This window comes from Sminthopsis crassicaudata, chromosome 6 (genome assembly GCF_048593235.1).
Source record: "Sminthopsis crassicaudata isolate SCR6 chromosome 6, ASM4859323v1, whole genome shotgun sequence".
NCBI classification, from domain to species: Eukaryota; Metazoa; Chordata; class Mammalia; order Dasyuromorphia; family Dasyuridae; genus Sminthopsis; species Sminthopsis crassicaudata.
This window is the reverse complement of record NC_133622.1, coordinates 30,645,307-30,658,104: the sequence shown is the minus strand read 5'-3', so window position 1 is coordinate 30,658,104 and position 12,798 is coordinate 30,645,307. Positions and strand designations below refer to the sequence as shown.

The 12,798-nt window shown below is 36.8% G+C and overlaps 1 long non-coding RNA gene across 4 annotated transcripts in view; it reads right to left on the bottom strand.

The window, feature by feature from the left end:
* Positions 1 to 12,798, bottom strand: part of LOC141546112 (uncharacterized) — a 118,674-nt gene that overhangs the window by 100,904 nt on the left and 4,972 nt on the right. The gene's annotated exons all lie outside the window — the stretch shown is intronic.

Genomic DNA, 12,798 nt, shown 5'->3' with positions numbered 1-12,798 from the left:
GAGTCTATGAATGCGGTCTAATATAATCGAGAGGAAAGTTGGCGTGACTGAACAGAAGGCCAGACACAGAGTGAGATTTAGTATCTGTGACAAATACTGAAGTGTCACTGGACAAATCATTTCAGAGTCTTTGGTTCCTCAGGTAAACCTCTGAGATAAAAGATTGTGAAATAATTGTAGATCTGCGCTGGCACGGGGAATTTCTTTAACTGTTTCTTTGGTTACCGTATCACATGGAAAGTCCATTTCCAGACCATAGGAGGGTTTTTTTTTTTGTCTTTTTATCATTGATACCTAGCATAGTGACTGGCACAGAGTAGGATAAGTTTATTATCTCTAAGAGTACTAATAATAATAGTTTTGGCTGTTACTACTACTAATAATACACATTTCTATAATATTTTAACTAACATTCTATAAGGTACTTACTTTTCTCACAACAACCTTGTGTAAACAGATATGAACAGACAATTTTCAGATGAAGAAATTAAAACCATTTCTACTCACATGAAAAAATGCTCTAAATCACTATTGATTAGAGAAATGCAAATTAAGACAACTCTGGGTTACCATTACACACTTCTGAGATGGACTAAGATGAGAGGAAAAGATAATGACAAATGTAGGAGGGGATGTGGGAAAACTGGGACACGGATACATTGTTGATGGAGTTGTAAACTGATCCAACCATTCTAGAGTGCAATCTGGAACTATTCCCAAAGGATTATCAGACTGTACATACCCTTTGATCCAGCAGTATCACAACTGGGTCTGTATCCCAACAAAATCATAAAAAAGGGACAAGGACCCACATGTGCAAAAATGTTTGTGGCAGCCCTTTTTGAGTGGCAAAAAATTGGAAACTGAGTGGATGCCCATCAGTGAGGGAATGGCTAAATAAGTTATGAGTATTATGGAATATTGTTGTTCTGTAAGAAACGACCAGCAGGATGATTTCAGAGAGGCCTGGGGAGACTTAACAAGAACTGACGCTGAGTGAAATGAGCAGAACCAGGAGAACATTGTACATGGCAACAACAAAATTATGTGACGATCAACTGTGATGGATGTAGTGATTCAGGCCAATTCCAATGGTCTTGTGAGAAAGAGAGCCATCTGCACCCAGAACAAGGACTATAGGGATTGAAGGTGGATCACAACATAGTATTTTAACCTTTTTGTCATTGTTTGTTTGCTTTTTGTTTTCTTTTTCATTTTTTTTCCCTTTTTGATCTGATTGTTTTTATGCATCATGATAATTGTGGGAATATATATGTAAGAATTACACATGTTTAACCTATACTGGATTGCTTGCCATCTAAGGGAAAGAGGAGAAGGGCAGGGAGAGAGAAAAAGATTTGGAACACAAGGTTTTGCAAGGGTGGATGCAGAAAACGATCTTTGCATGTGTTTTGTAAATATGATAAGGATTGTTTTTTTTCCCTCTTTTGTTTCTTTTTGGTGGGATAAATAGAGGGAGTGTCTGGAATTGAGATTCCACTGTTGTTGGAAATGACCAGTGTTGAGAGTGATCTCCACCAATGTAGATCAACAACTCATCTGTAATTTAGCTTGGAATGTTGCCTAGAGAAACTAACTTAATAATGACTTACCCAAGATCATACAGTTAATGCGTCATCAAAAAAACTTGAATTGAGGTCTTCCTGATTTTAAGCCAGTTGATAGGGCACTGGACATAGTAGCAAGGCAAGCTGATTTCAAATCCTATCTCAGTTACTTGAACTGATGCTGAGTGAAACAAGCAGAATTAGGAGATCATTATACACTTCAACAATGATTCTGTATGAGGATGTATTCTGATGGAAGTGGAAATCTTCAACATAGAGAAGAGCTAATCCAATTCCAATTGATCAATGATGGACAGAATCAGCTACACCCAGAGAAGGAAAACTGGGAAATGAGTGTAAACTGTTTGCATTTTTGTTTTTCTTCTCAGGTTATTTTTACCTTCTGAATCCAATTCTTCCTTTGCAACAACAACAACAAAAATTCAGATCTGCACACATATATTGTATCTAGGATATACTATAACATATTTATGTATGGGAATGCCCGCCATCTAGGGGAGGGGGTGGAGGGAAGGAGGGGAAAATTTGGAACAGAAGGGAGTACAAGGGATAATGTAAAAAATTATCCATGCATGTGTACTGTCAAAAAAAAGTTATAATTATAAAATTAATTTTTAAAAAATCCTGTCTTAGTTACTTGTCTGCTATGTGGCTGTGAGCAAGTTACTTATTCTCTCTCAGACTCACTTCTGATCTATAAAATGGGAATAATCATAGCACCTAGCTATGATTTATTTGTTTCTTTTAATTTTTTTCTTTTCTTTTTTTTTAAATTAATTTTATAATTATAACATTTTTTTTGACAGTACATATGCATAGGTAATTTTTTTTTTACAACATTATCTCTTATACTCCCTTCTGTTCCGAGTTTTTCCCTTCCTTCCCTCCATCCCCTCCCCTAGATAGCAGGTATTCCCATACTTATTAAATATCTTATAGTACATCCTAGGTACAATATATATACATGTGCAGAACCAAATTTTGTTGTTGTTATTGTTGCAAAGGAAGGATTGTATTCACAAGGTAAAAATAATCTGGGAAGAAAAACAAAAAAAATCTAGCTATGATTTATTAAGACCAAATGACATAATATGTATAAAGGACTTGCAGGTCTTAAAGTGTTAACCCCACCCTGCAGAGATTTGCAAGCTATCAAGGAATAAAAATTTTAAATCATGACATTAAATATAAGTGGAAAGAGAATGCAAAAGGAGTTGATAATATGAGTTGACAGAGAAAAGCATCATTGAGAAGGTAAGGTTTTGAAAAATGAAAATAATTTGGGTAAGCATGAAGCATATATATATATATGTAAATGTATGTGTGTATGTATATATGCACCACACCCATCACTCTGTACTATATATATATATATATATATGTATGTGTGTATGTATATAGGCACTACCTGCTTACTGTGATATCTTTCACTTTCAGGCTATAAATAGGTAGAATTTAATTTAATAATTTACAAAGTACCCATTCTGTGCATAGTACTGTGCTAGTCACAAAAGTATATACAAAGTTTAGATAAAACATAGTCATTGTTTTCCTGGATCCTACAGTGTAATAAAATAACTAAATAACTACAATTGAAGGATTAGGAACCAGAGTCAGTCCTTCCTTCCTTCCTTCCTTCCTTCCTTCCTTCCTTCCTTTTTTGCTGAGGCAATTGGGGTTAAATGACTTGCCCAGGGTCACACAGTTGGGAAGTATTAACTGTCTGAAGTCAACTTTGAACTCAGGTCCTCTTGACTTCAGGGCGGTACTCTATCTACTGCACCAACTAGCTGAATCATAATGTTCACTTTCATTCAACAAACTTTTATTAAATCTGATCTTCTAAAATATAGTTCCATATTAGTCATGTTATAAAAGCAAAGAAATCTATGTCTAAATAAGTGTGATACAAGTAGAATGTGTTGGGAGCAAAGGAAAGCTACATCCAGAGTCCTCTAGGAGAATTTGAGAGTTAAATTATTGTCTTCAACTGGGGGGAACCTGAGGGCTTCATGGAGGAGGTAGCTTCTGAACAAAGTTTTGAAAGCAGAGAAGGATTTCAACACAAAGAGATAAGAAGGGAATGCATCCCAGGCTGGGGAACAGAATGCATGAATTCACAGAGGTGGAGGAGTTCAGATGAGATTAGAAAACACCTGTTGAGCCAGTTTGGTTGGAAAATAGAGTACCAGGAGAAGAGTGATTTGAAATAAGCATAAAGTAGATTAGATTCAGATTGCAGTGCATCTTGAATGCCAAATGAAGGAATTTATCTTTTTTTTTCTCTAGTCAATAGGGGATCTCTGAAGGTTTTCTGAATTTTGCTACTATGTATCAACTACTGTTCTAGAACTCTCACTCTGGAGTTTCCTCAATGCTTAGTGCTCCTTCACTGGAGTTTTCTTCCTTAGTTCAGCCCCCTTTTTCCACTAGTGAGATCCTCCCCAAACTTGCCTTTCGGGGAAGTATCTGGGCGGTCAATGCCCCATTTCTACCCCATCCCAGCCTTGAAAGCATCCTATCCCCTGTAATCATTCCCCAAGGAACATCTCTTGACAAGACCCACCCCTCTCCTCTCATTGGTGATTTCTTTGTGGATCCTCCATTTTGTGGCAGGACAGAGGCCAGCCTAATTTTTCATTCTCCTCCTAGTCCCATTCTTGACTTTCTCTGCTTCAAAGCCATATTCCTTTCATCTCCTCCTTCCTTTTATGTGTTGTCTTCCCCCTTTCAGATGTTGGAGGGCAAGGACTATCTTTTGTATCTTCCACACTTGACAAAATGCCTGTTACATGCTAAGAAATTAATTAATGCTTCTTTCCTCATCTTGCCTTTTTGAGCAAGGAATTGACATAGTCAGACTTGGGCATTAGGAAGATAATTTGGACAAATGGGTTAAGGATGGGTTAGCTCAACATGCAGTGCCCATAATAAGTACATGCAAAAAAACCCAATACAAAGATAATTAAAGGTTATGTGCTAACATCTGTTGCAAGAATGAAAAGCTAGAGAAATTCTGCAAAGAACATGATAGGAGTCCTTCAAATCAAGTCAACTTACATTTTAATACTTGGTGACTTTAAAGTGAAGATGGGGAACAGAAAAATAGCAGAAAGTGTGGAACAGGAAACAGTCACCAACTCCAAAGTTAGACAAAGTGGTTTTAAATCCTTCTTATAATCCTTTACTTTATGACTGTGGGTACCTGAACCTCTGTTTCTTCATCCACAAAATAAGAAAGCTAGACTAGTAAGGTTCTTTCAGCTTTTAGAGCTATCTTTCTCTGATTCCATTTTGGAGAATGTAGGAATCTTAGGAGTTAAAGATTTATAAATTGCTCAGAAGGCTCTCTCTATATCATGAATAATTTCTATGGGAACATCAAAAGATTATGGACATGGTAAACCTCAAATAGTATCCCATACACTCAAGAAAGAAACTAACAGACAAAAAACTATGAGTTATTAATGTGAGAATCATTTCCATATTAACTGTTTAGATAGTCAGATCATTGGGTAATTAAAGGCCAAAGTCACCGTAAAATTAGAAGATTAAAAATGAGAAAATCTTGCCAATAATGGCACCAGCTTCAACCTGACTAGTTTAAAAGGGCTATTCCAAGACATGGGAAATGTAAAAAAAGCAAAGGATACTGATCCAGGTTATCATCACTCCATGCAAAAGTTCAACTGATGTAAGACAGTCACCACAACAAAGTGGCTTAAAAAGCCCATTAACTGACTTATTCAGCAAACACTCTGTCTTTGCCAAGCAAAGTGAGATGGCAATCAATGATAACACAGATTTAAAATACAAACAAATTTGTAAAATGCTACCATAGAGAATGGCAGGTTTACAATAAGCATTATCAATGCCTTGCAAAACAGCAATAGCAGTATGATGCAAAAAAGACAGTATGTTTCCCATGAGGCTCAAATGAGCTATCTCATCCCCAAGTGTTCACACATGAAAATGATAAGAGAATAAGCAATAGAAAAATGGACTAAATTTGTCATTGGTTTTTTGTTTAGTTTATTTTGTGTCTGGATCTACTTATTATTTCATTGGTGGAGAGAAGCCTTGGAAAAGAAATTCCCCTTACCAATGCAAACTAGCAATTGTTCTGCAACTTTTGAGTCTTAGAATTGCCTGGTCACTGAAAACTTGTGACTTCCCTAGAACCCATATATATATAATTGAACTTAAATCCATATTTTCATAACTCCAAGGCAGTCTCCCTATTTACCTTACCACATAATGCTTCTCTTTAGTGGAACAAAGACAAGAAGATCCTAATGTGTTTATTTTTTGATAAAACATACACACACATACACACATACACAGCTGACTAGTTAGTGTAATAACACTTTTAAAGATTTTCCTTTTGAGTGGATATTTATCAGTTAGGGAATGGCTGAATAAGTTATGGTATATGAATGTAATGGAATATTATTGTTCCTTAAGAAATGATCGTCAGGATGATTTCAGAGAGGCCTGGAGAGACTTACAGGAACTGATGCTAAGTGAAGTGAGTAGAACCAAGAGAATATTGTGCATAACAACAAGATTATGTGATGATCAATTGTGATGGACTTGGCTCTTTTCAACAATGAGATGATTCAGGCCAGTTCCAATAGACCAATGGGGAGAGCCATCTGCATCCAGAGAGAGAATTATGGGGACTGAATGTGGATCACAACATATATTTTCACCTTTGTTGTTGTCGTTGTTGGTTTGCTTGCTTTTTTCTTTCTCTTTTTTTTTCTTTTTTAATCTGATTTTTCTTGTGCAGCATGATAATTGTGCTTATAGAGAGTGACTTGATTGTATTTGAAAAAATTTACAAGCTTTTAATAACCCTAAACTGGAAAACAAACAAACAAACAAACAACACTTATTTTCATCCCAAATGTTTCCCTACCTATATACTTACAGGTCTTTGGAAAATCACTTTTGCAGAAGAATTCTAATTGTTGGTACAAGAAATGGCAATAGAAAGATGGATGGTGGACATAAGTAGATTATAGCAATTCAAAAGAAATTGTTGTTGTTTATCCTTCATTTCCGAAGACAACTAGGAGATCAGGGGAGTGATACTATGACATGCAAGTGAAATTCAAATGAATGAGGGAGGGTTGTGCAAGGTCACCTGTCTCACTTCTCCTCCAGAGCCATCTGGATCCAATGGCCAGATATAGATCAGGATGACTGAAGATGGCCCTAGATGCAATGGAAGACTTTAGTCTTTTAAAGCTAAGATCTTTAACAGTTTTAGCTCAGCCAACCATGCAAATCTATCAAATATATTCCCTTTATAAAATAAATAGAATTCCAAATTATAACTTCAAAGTTTTGAGAGATATAGATATTCTTGAAGAAGGGCTACCAACTGGTATGTGACTCAGCCTCCAGTGGGGTTTGCCATGAAGCTCCCAGAGAATAGTAAAGGGACATTAATATCCATCAAGAAAAGAAAGTGGGAGAAGGATAGAGCCAAATCCTAGGTCTCCTTAAATGGAAGGAAAGAAACCAGAAAGACTGGTGTCATTCAAGATCACCCACTACTTCTGCTCTGTCAGAGAACATGCTCCTAGAAACATAGCTCCTTCCCTTTCTCAGCCCTCTCCTCTAAGAACTAGAGACAACATCTTATCTTCTGCATTCTAAGCTCTGCCAGGTAGTTCAGTAGAGATGTCTCTCCTTTTCAAAGGAGGAATTCAGTTCTTAGCTCTCTCCTCCATGTAGTCATCATGACTCATCAGAGACTATTTTCCAGGCTGAAGCAGAATGGAGGAAGGACCAGGTATTATGCTCTGCCATTTCAAATAGCTAGAAGGAGTCAGGTGATAATTACAGCATTGGCAAGGTTGACTGAGCCGGCGTGTTTCCAACACCTGTTGGTGGGTGGAGGATACCAGTCATCATGTTCACAACGTCCTAGCTAAGCAGGCAGGCAGCTAATAATATAGAAGGTCTGTGATGTTCATTAATGCGGGGAATGCCCACATCGATGAGGTCACGGATCTACTCAAGGAATGAAGTATAGAGGGAGGAATGATGGATTGGAGAAAGTAGAGAATGGATTCCAAGAGACCAGTTGAGATATTTATGGTAGTCCAGGCAAGAGGTAATGAGTTTGAAATAAAAACTGAATTGAATGGAATGGAACGTATCTAACTTTGTTCCTAAACCCTAAGAACCAGCCCAGCTTTATTAAGAACAAGTCGAGCCAGATTAACCTCATTTCTTTTTTTTGACAGGGTTACTAGACTAGTAAATCTAGTGACTAGCTCAGACATAGTATATCAGGATTTTTAGCAAGGCTTTAGACATAGTTTCTTATGTTATCCCTGTGAGCATGATGGACAGATGGAGACTAAACAGGGAGAAGAGTGATTCAATTTATTTTTTTAATATTTTAATAATTTTGTAATTATAACATTTTTTGACATTACAGATGCATAGGTAATTTTTTACAACATTATCCCTTGCACTCCCTTCTGTTCCAAATTTTCCCCTCCTTCCCTCCACCCCTTCCCCTAGATGGCAAGCATTCCTATACATATTAAATATGTTATAGTACAAAAGTGATTCAATTTGGAAGTGATTTAATAATAAGACCCAAAGTGTTCTGTTAATAGATTGATATTTATTCGGAAGGAGGGCTTTAGTGGAGTGCTTCTGGGATCTGTTCTTATGCTATTGGACATTTTTATCAAAGACTTGAATGAAGATAAAAATGGCATAGATAACAGATCTGAAGATTCTACAAAGCAGAGGGGAAGGGAGGTGATGACAAGCATGATGCCCAAAGATTTTGACAGTTTATATTGAGACACTTGAATCAAAGAAGATGTAATGCAATAGTAATAAATATTAAAGACTACCTTTGGGTTGAAAACAAAATGCAGAAATACAAGTTGGGGAAGGCATAATTAGATCAGTATTCATGTGAAAAAGATTAGTGAAAACTAGTAAACTACAAGTCAATAGTGTGACATGATAATTGACATTTTAAAAAATTTGTTCTTATCATCCTTTTTCTTTTCTTTATACTTTCCATTATATCCCTCCCTAATCTCTCTCAAAAAGGAAAGAAAACAAAAAGCAAGATAGGGGAAAATATACAAAACTACAACAGCATATCCAAAAAATCAGACATTATATTCAATATTTCACACTCATGATTCTCTCCGCTTAACTCCTCCCATCCCTCACTACCTTTGCAAAGAAACCAAAAGAGCTGTCATTTTATATTTCTTCTTTGGGACATTGGAACATAAAACAGTATTGGTCATTTCAAATTTCAAAGCATTCAGTTTGGATTGTTTTGTTGTTATTGTTTATAATGATACCATTGTGATTGTGAATATTGTTTACCATGTTTTATTGACTTCATTTTGCATTTATCTTGTTCATATGTTTTTCTTTGCTTCTTTGTGTTTATCATGTTCATCTTAATAACACGACAATTTTTCACTATATTTTTGTACAACAGTTTTTTTAGTCATTGCCTAGTGAGTGAATACCTTGTTCCTAATTCTTTACTACTACAAAAAATGCAGCTACAAATTTTGCTTTTTTTTTTTTTTAATTATGTCACTGACTTCCTTGGAGCACATATCTAGTATTGAAATCTCTGGCTTAAAATGTAAAAATATTTTCATGATTTTATTTCCATAATTCTAGATTGCTTTCCAGAGTAATTATATCATCTCATAGCGCTACTGCAAATATGTCAATATGCTCATCTTTCTAAAATCCTGCCAACACTATTCCAAAAATTTATCATGTTGTTTTATCATTATTATCCTTCATGTAATTATTGAATTTTTTATGATTTGCTCTTTGACCTACTCATAATTATTTAGTCTCACTAAGTCTAAGAGTTTGGAATTTTTTAAGGTTTAGTATATATTTTTTATTTGCTTATCTATGTTCATGTTATTTCTCCCAGTGAAATGTAAATCCTTCGTAACAAGGGCTGTTTTCTTTTCATATTTTTCTGATAGGCTTTTTTTAAAATTTTTTTTTTAATGAATCATTTTAGTCAATACTAAATAGCAATCTATTTTGAAAATTTTGCCATTGTAAGTAATACATTGTAAAATGTACAAAAAAAATACATTGTTAAAAATACATCTAGAGATTGAAAAAAAATTTAAATTAACCCTGGGGTGAATCCAATCTCACAAGAAACATAAAAACTTGGATGCAATAAACAGGAAGAAAGGAAGAAAGGAAGAAAGAAAGAAGGAAGGAAGGAAGGAAGGAAGGAAGGAAGGAAGGAAGGAAGAGAGGAAGGGAGGAAGGGAGGAAGAGAGGAAGAAGGAAGAAAGAAAGGAAGGAAGAGAGGAAGGGAGGAAGAACGGAAGACAGAAAGAAAAAAAGAAGGAAGGAGGGAAGAAAGGAAAGAAAGAAAAAGAAAAAAAGTAACTCCTTTTAGAGTTCATTATTGATATGTGCATTATACTATAGCACTGACAAATTTTATACACATTTTAATATTATTTATCTCCATTAAAGTGACAAGCACTACATTTAAATATGAGAAAATATTTTAATTATTTGAGATTTGCTATTTTTTCCCAATAACAGGGAGATGTAAAGATCCATAAAAAATTAGTCTAGGAAAATTTGAGGAAGAGAACTTTTGCCTGAGGGAGGGTTGGGTAAGACACTAAAGAAGGCTTATTAGAGAGTCACCAGGTAAGTTTTAATCAAGATGATAATGAATAATATTTGCATAGCAGTTTGCTACCAGTAACTGACAAGGAAATATATAACTGTCAAAGAGCCATAGAACATCAATTAAGAAGCACCTATTATGTACCTACCAGGTCCCAGGCATTGTGCTAAATGATGGGGATACAAAGGAAGTCCAAAAACAGTTTCTGCCCTGGAGAGGTTCGCAGTCTGCTGGACACAAACAACTATGTACAAACAAGTTAGGTACTGTATGAGCCGGGAAATAACCACTGGAAGAAGGCACTAGAATTAAGGGTGGGAAAGGCTTCCTGTAAAAGGGCGGATTTTAGTTGGGACTTGAAGAAAGCCAACAGGCAGAGATGAGGAGGGAGAGCATGTTAGGCAGGGGGACAGCCAGAGACAACTCCTGGAGGTGACACAAGAATTCTCTGTGGGGGATGAGATATATTGGTCTGATCAGCCACAGTAGGACACAGTGTAACTGGACTCTAACAAACTGAAGTCACGTTGGTCCTCTTCGAGATCTAAGGCCAACAACCAACCAACCAACCAATATGAACGGCTCTGTTCTGGACCTTCTTTTCTTCTTTTTCTGTCCTTTCTTAGGCCATCACTCTTGCTCTGAATGGACTTCCCATCTCCATCTCCACCAGTTGGTTAAACCAATTCAGCTTTCTAATTAATCCTTTATTCTTGTTCCTCTGTCCACTCACTAATTATACTTTACCAAACTGGGGTGGATCATTCCCACCATCTGCAGAGGAAATTATGCTGAGTAGCTCACCACAGATTATGCTGGAGAAGTTCAACTGGATCTCTCCTCCATGAAGGTAACCCTGGTTCTCTTTCTTTGGTTCCCTATCCTACTCAGCAGAGTAGGGAGTTCAAACTTTTCCTTCTCTCCTCAAGTCTCCTTTGCTACTCCCTTTCCCCACTGGCTCTGCTATAGACCTTACCTCATCCTTCCTGGAAAAAAATTGAGGCCATTAACCATGAGCTCCTTCTTCTCCCCATCTCTCTGGTCCCACTTACATCTTCTCCCATTCTTTCACTTTAATCTCAGAGGATGGGGTGACTTCTCATCCCCTCTCCCCAGGGCTATTACAACAATCCATTAATTAGCCTCCCAGCCTCAAGTATCTTCACTTCATTCCTATCCTCCAGGCAGCAACCAAAAAGATTTTCCTGAAGTGCAAGAGCTCACTATTTTCTACTTAAACTCCTTACTATGTTGAGATCAAACAAACTCTTTCATTTTACATTCAGTCTTTCACAATCTGGTCTCAAGCTACCTCTTCAGCCTTTATTACATTACTCCCCTTAGCATATACTTTGTTTTAAACAAATTGCTATTCTAGCTGTTTTTCTTGCATGACACTCCATTTCCTGTCTTTCTGACTTTGAATTGGTTGCCTCGGATGCCTGGAATTCACTTCCTCCTTACAGATGCTTCTTAGAATGTTTGATTTCTTTCAAAGCTAACCTTCAAGGGAACTCATTATCTACCTGAAGTCTTTCCTGGTTTCCTTAAATTTCCTTTAATATTTTGAATATCACCAGGAGTGTTGCGATCTTAAAGGAGATCACAAATATCAAGAGCTTTGCAAACCTTAAAGTGTTATATAAACGTCAGTTATTATGATTATCATCATCATCTTTATTAGCCTCCAGACTTCCTTGAGCCTGACACTGCACTCCTCCTGAGTTTAAGAAATGTTTATAGAGCAGTACCAAGGTGGAGATACTGGGAAATGTCTCTCTGTGAGTTCCCTCTTCTCCCTTTTTCATCTCCAATCACAAGGATGCCTTCTGCCACTATTTCCTCTTCTATCTCTGTCTCACATGATCAGGTGACTTTTCTTCCTTCCCAAGGCTAACTCCTTCTACCTCCATTCTACCCCATCTCCTCCAATAGACTACCCCATCTGTCGTCCCAGTTACCTGGGATGACACTTACCTTCAATCTTTCTCTGTCTACTGGCTTATTCCTCACTGCCTACAAACATGCCCCTGTCTCTCCTTCATGAAAAAAAAAAACAAATCCAAAAATCAAACCTCTTACTTGATCCTTCTACCATCATCCTGCTTCTTTTCTGCTTATTATAGTTAAACTACTTGGAAAGTCATCTTCAATAGCTGTCCTGATTTTCTCTTCTCATTCATTCTCTCCTTAATCCTTTACAATCCACCCTTATGAGTCCACCGTTCTCCAAAATGATCAGTGATCTCTTAGTTGCCAAATCCTTTCCCAATCTTCATTCTCCTTCATATTTATACAGTCTTGTACATCACCAATCACTCTTTCTTGATATTCTCTTCTCTCTTAGGTTTTGGGGACGCCTCTCTCTCCTGATATTCCTGTCTGACCGCTCCTTCTTAGTCTTCTTTGCTGGATCCCTCAGCAAATCATGCCCCATAACCACAGGTGTTCCTCAGGATTCCTGTTCTCAGCCCTATTTTCTTCTGCCTCTATACCGTGTCACTTGGTGATCTCATTAGC